The 5,851-nt window shown below is 46.3% G+C and overlaps 1 protein-coding gene across 7 annotated transcripts in view; it reads left to right on the top strand.

Moving 5' to 3' along the window:
* Positions 1-5,851, top strand: part of LOC102378731 (A-kinase anchor protein 2) — a 265,411-nt gene that overhangs the window by 196,616 nt on the left and 62,944 nt on the right. The window contains exon 1 of one of the 7 annotated variants that reach the window (XM_006034134.2): positions 4,467-4,573. The exons of the other annotated variants lie outside the window; for them this stretch is intronic. The gene's annotated coding sequence lies outside the window, so the exon portion shown is untranslated. Of the gene's footprint in view, positions 1-4,466; positions 4,574-5,851 lie in introns of those variants that run through there. 7 annotated transcript variants of the gene reach the window in all.

Below are 5,851 nucleotides of genomic sequence, written 5' to 3'. Positions count from 1 at the left end.
TCTTTCCTGCCTATGCAGGGGGTCGGACTTGATGATCTATTGAGGTCCCTTCCGACCCTAACATCTATGAATCTATGAGGTTGTACTGTAATTATTTTGGTGAAAAATAACCTCCTTACCCAGCTTGGCTAAACCAGTACAAAACCTGTATTCCAAGCCATGCCTTAAACCAGGACTGGGCAAAGTTTGGCCCACCAGGCAGATTGGGCCTGTGGCAGACTCCGTTTCCCAGTGGGTCCTGTCCGCATTGCTCGAGCCAGTCTCCGTAGAGACCCCAGGAGTGGTGGAGCCTTGATAGTATGGAGCTGTGACAGCCCCGTGCTCCCAGGGTTTCCATGGAGACCGGGTCAGAGCAGCACTGGCTAGGTGTGCGGCTCCGTGGGGAGGGGCTCTGAGGCCGGGGCTCGGGTCAGGGCCTGGGCCATGATGTTGCAGCAGTGAGAGTGCAGGCTTGAGCTGGGGCAGAGCCATGATCCTCTGCTCTCATGCCTCTGTGATGAACAAGGCCTCCACGGTCCTGAAGCAGCTCCCTGCACAGCTTTGCATCCTGTCAGCACTGCTCTGGGCTGGTCTCCATGGAGACCCTGGGAGCACAGGGCCACAACAGCCCCATGCATCACGGCCCTGCCACTTCTGGGGTCTCCTTGGAGACTGGCCAGAGTGGTGCAGGTGGGGACTGCTGGGAAATGGATCTAGGCACTGGCCAGATCCACCATTTTGCCCACCCCTGCCTTAGACAAATTATGCCAATAACTTCCCTTTTTTTCTAGTTATAAATCATAACCCCAAATCCTTATAGTCCCCCTCAGGCACACCTCTCTCTCATTCTCAGCTCATAGCAGGGACTTCATTCTGAAGGTCACCAGAGAGAGGGTTTCAAAGCTGAGAGCCTTCACAGACAACACCTTGCCAATTGCTGTGCTCTGGCTCAGCTGCCCCTTCTGACTGCAACTGGTTCTGGCATGAGCAGAGGAGCAGTCTCACAGCTAATTAGATCCCAGACCATTTTAAGGCTTTTCAGCTCAAACTAGACCTTTAAAGTTAGCTCAGTACTGAAGTTGTTCTCATTCTGTTGCATTAAATAGACAGTAGGGATCACTACATTGAAAAAATTGGTTACAAACTAATGTCTTGTGGATCTTCAGCCAATAATGAGCTGTCTGGTTACATACATTTTAGCATGTATTATAGCTAAATCAAGCATTCATATGTAAAGTCTAGTGTTCCTGCTAGAGGTGCACCAACATATAGGAGCAGCCCTGCTCAGCTCCTGAGGACTCATATCGGATTGGCACCAATACAAGGAAAATTGACATTATTGGCATTCAGCTTTTTTTGGCTGGTGTAGCCAATAACGTCACGGATAAATGCTGCATGCAGGCATGCAGCCACAGCGTGCATGCGGCCAGGAATGCAGCCTGGCAGCTTGGAGAGCAGCCTTCTGCCAGGAAGTCTTGGGGGAGAAGGGGCATGGGGGAGCAGATTGAGGCCAACACAGTGAGGGAGGGAGTGGAGCTGGGGCAGGGGCAGGCACTGCCCAGCTAGGGCGGGGCATGGGTTGGAGCTGCGGGAGGCTAGTGTTGGGGTGGGGGCAGCTCTCCGCCATTGCATACACCCCTATGGGAGGCATGTGCCCCTGGATTTGTGCGCAGGGCGAGGGTGGGCTGCCCAAAGCAGGCACGGGGCCAGGGGCTGCACCAGCCTCTTCCTGCAGGGGGTGGGCCAGGGCCGTGGGCAGGGGCAGAGCAGGCAGCAGTGGTGCTGGGAGGGGGGCTGTGGTGAATTTTGGGATGGCTGTAGCCCACCCCATAGTCCCCGCTCCCAGCACTGCCGCCACCTACCCCTGCCTGGCCTGAGCACAGCCCTGGCTCAGCCCCTGCACCAGGAACAGGCTGGTGTAGCCCCTGACCCCAGGCCCGCAGTGGGCAGCCCACCCTCACCCTGTGCACAAATCTGGGGGGCAAATGGCTCGCAGGCCTCTCCCAGGGGTGCATGCAGTCGCAGGGAGCCACCACTCCGCTGCCCATGGCTCCATCCTATGCCCTGCCCCAGCTTGGCCTGCCCATGCCCCAGCCCCACTCCCTCCCTCACCATGGGGGCCTCAGTCTGCGCTCCACATGCCTGCCCCTTCTCTCCCATATGCCTCTTTTCCCTGACAAACTTACCGGCCAGGTTCTGCTTTCCAAGCTGCCAGGTTGCATATCAGCTATCAGCCATCACCCAAAAAAACTTATTGGTGTCCTAGCTATGATATGAATTTGTGCTGGACGCTGGATGATTTGGGGGTCCTAAAACTAGCCAATGGATTGCATTAGTTGTTATAGCACCTGAGACCATCCCATATTTTGGATGATTTAGTGAACAGAATCTTCCACACTTAGTAAGAATCGTTTTATTTAAGACATGGTAGTAACAATGTGTAAATCCAGTTTACTTTTTCAGACTGCTGTTAACAAGGAATCCCATTAAAATGAAAGCTACCAAAAGTAAGGCCATGCATATTACACCTCTCTGCGTTGACTTTTGTGATGAGACCATGGTAGGTTGTGGCACTAAGATTCAGGTACAGGCCTGTTTTTCCAGAACAGTTCTGTCCTTAACAGATTGTCTGTTAAGTGTCTCCAGTAGACAAGGTTTGATGATTGATTGATCGATCGATCAATCAGTCAATCGATCTAAGGTGCTTATGCAGCCTCTCCATTACCAGAAAACTATAAGTGCATCACAGAATTTAATTTAATTTAATCACTCTTGAATAAGATGCTGTTAAAGGATGTTGTGATCATAGCATTTACTAACAGTGTTCACAACCTGCATCATGGGCAGTTTATGCATAGGAAATGTGTGCAATGAATGCCTAATGAAACAGTTTTAGTGCTACAGAGAGGGGTAGAGGAAGACTCTGTTAAATAAAAGATATCAAATTCACCCAAGGAACCCTGGTACCTATTCTCAGAACTCCTTTAGCAAGCCTGTGGTATATGACTGCAGTCTTTCATTTTTTTTTTCTTCCCAACAATTTTATAAGACAGCAAAGAATCCCATTTTACAGCTGTGGCTTAGTTCAGGCTTTGGACGTCATCAGAGTGGTCTCTAAATCAGGTAAGAGAATAACTACAGTGGGATGTGGATACTATCTATCATCTGTAGATGGGATACTATCTATCATCTGTAGATGGGATACTATCTATCATCTGCTCTAACTGCCCGCACACTGCCCTCTGCTGCCTTTCTAACCACTGCTAAGATGAGCTAGGCAAAGGAATCCAGCCTCTGTCTTCGCCTTGGCAATGCAGACTGCCCAACATTGGGTTAGATCTGTATCTGTGCTTAGTTCCTATATTTTACCTTTAGAAACATTTGGGATAGATGCTGTTGGTAGACAGATGCCACAGATCTCTCAGGTTAATCTTCCTGTCAGTTGAACATGTCCCAAGGCTCCCCTGATTGTCAGGATATATCCAAGAATAGACCGCACGGAAATCACAAGACCCTAGAAAGCAGGGATCAGGAAGGAGCTTCTCAGGCTGCATACAGACTTCAACTTGCTTGTTCCTCAAATGGGGAATGGAAAAGGGTAAAAGGAGCATGATAGAAGCAGTAATGGCATGAATTGTTAACTTGTTTGTTATTAATTTTGACTTAAATGTAAATGAAATCATGCTACTATAAAGCATGAGGTGTCTGAATATCATTAGTAACAATGTCAATAAAATCTCAGAGCATTAAAAATGTAATTTTATTAGGAACTCAACCAGCCAGCCATCTCCAGATACTTCTTTCTAGCTCTTTGTTGATATGGGAGTTAAACCTTCAGTTTTGTCTTACACCTGTCTTGGACAGGTGTCCCTTGTGCATGCCTAGACAATCACCCGATATGAACTATTTCAGTTTAGTGTAGAAAGTAGTATACCTCCATAACCCCAGAACCCTCTCAGAGAATGCTCTGCCTGTACTGTTTTTATTCTTCTTGTCTTTAATATTCAGGCCCCCAATTTACCTTAATCTGTCATAATCCAGTAATAATCATAATGACTCCAGGCTTGCCCGATCCCCACAGTTAGTATTTATGACTCTCCTGTTGTACGAGAAATAAAGCCAACACCTTCTTTCTCTCATTTGGTGTAAAAGTTGCACGTGGCTCATGTTCAGAGTAACCCTTCCCATAATTGCTCCTTTGCTAATGCGAAGCTTGATACATGCTGTGATTTTTCACTTAAGGGCTGAAAATCCTACCTACGCTAGCTGCAAACAGTGCAGTGGACTCTATGCCCACACAGTGTGTAGGGAGCTAACACTGGCAGGGGTGGCTCAGTCTTTAAATTAAATTGTGCTGGTTTTTGCCTGGAGGACTGGCATTTTCTTTTCAAAACGGGCTTTGTGTGTGAATGGGCTAGGGTTGTGGGCTGCCCTTTTTTTTTTTAACCAGCCCTCAGCTGTATGACATCACAGCCCTGTAAGGAGACAGGGAAAGGAATTTGACTTGCCTTAATGAAAAAAGAGAAAGTGAAGGCTTTCTGGGAAAAAGAAACTTCCTTGCTCCACAACTTAGAGGCACCACCAGAGAGAGGAGGTAAGCTACGATTTCTGACTTGTGGCTTCACTGAATATCTTATTGAAATAAGTGAGGAACTTTTTAGTCTGACTCATTTTCTTCTGTAGTCACTGAGGAATTTGTAGGTCTTTGGCTTGGCTCACTATGCAATGCTGTAGATCGCGAGCAGAGCTCCTTGAATCTTTGACTTTCTTTTCATGTCAAATAGGTCAGTAGCATCCTGGGTATAGATACAAAAGAGATGATTTGAAGCCTGTGTATGCTGATCAAGAATGCAATCCACGTGCACACTTTTGTGCTCTTTTGTTGCTATTTTTCTCTTAACTGCTTGCAGACATTTGCCAGTAAGAGCATTCTTGTTGCAGTCTGAAGTAGTATTTCAAATGATACAGTTGTAAGGATGTGTAGTACTTCATTCCTTCTAAAGAGCTTGTTTAAAATGTAGACGGTTCTTTATTTGTTTAATAGTGGGGTAAATTGAAATATCACCAATAGTCGCATTTAGTAACAAATGCATTATTGCCTTCTACTGTGCTTTATGCATACTGCAACCGTTTGCTTGCTGTCTTCTTAATGCACTGGAATGGCACATTTATCATGCTCCAACAGCCAGATTTTAGAAAACCATCTATAAAATCCCAGAGTATGAGACTTGTAGCACATTTCATAGACTTCATGGACTACTTAGTAATGCCAGACTCATTTGTTGAGCTTTAAAAGTCAAAGAATTCATTACAATTGAGATCTTGGGCTTCTTCCCTGTTGTTCTAGGGAGGGTTAGGGACAGTGTACCTTTAAAATATTTTTTTTATTTGTCCTTCCTCCCGCCCCCCCGCCCGACTGCTTGTCAGACCTTGCAATTTGGCAAAAATGAGAGGAGCTGCTTGCAGTTTAGTAACGAGCCCTTTGGGAATACTTTTTTAAAGTACTTTCTATCAAATATTGAACTTTCTTGTAAGTGTAGCTGACAGTGGCTCTTCACATAGCAGCCTGGCTAACCATACTGATCATATACTCATTTGGTTTGCTGTTTAAGTTGTCTCTCTCACTGTCAGGTTGGGGGGAGCAGGGGGAGAACCCTCAGCTACATATTATACTGACCAGTGGTCAGAGACAGGAGAGTTTATACTATTAAAATACAGTAGACCGTTCCAAGGTTTATACCAGAATGTGGTCAGTTCACTTTTCTTCACAATTCCAGGTTTTTTTAAATGCTTTTCCCCAGTATTATCTGAATTCTTTGCTCTGCTGAAAGGACAAGTGATGAATGTCTTAATTAAATAATACCTTAACAGA

The sequence above is a fragment of the Alligator sinensis genome, unplaced genomic scaffold (genome assembly GCF_000455745.1).
Source record: "Alligator sinensis unplaced genomic scaffold, ASM45574v1 scaffold371_2, whole genome shotgun sequence".
In the NCBI taxonomy this organism is placed as follows: domain Eukaryota; kingdom Metazoa; phylum Chordata; order Crocodylia; family Alligatoridae; genus Alligator; species Alligator sinensis.
The sequence above is the reverse complement of the archived record's forward strand: the minus strand, read 5'-3'. Positions and strand labels throughout refer to the sequence as shown.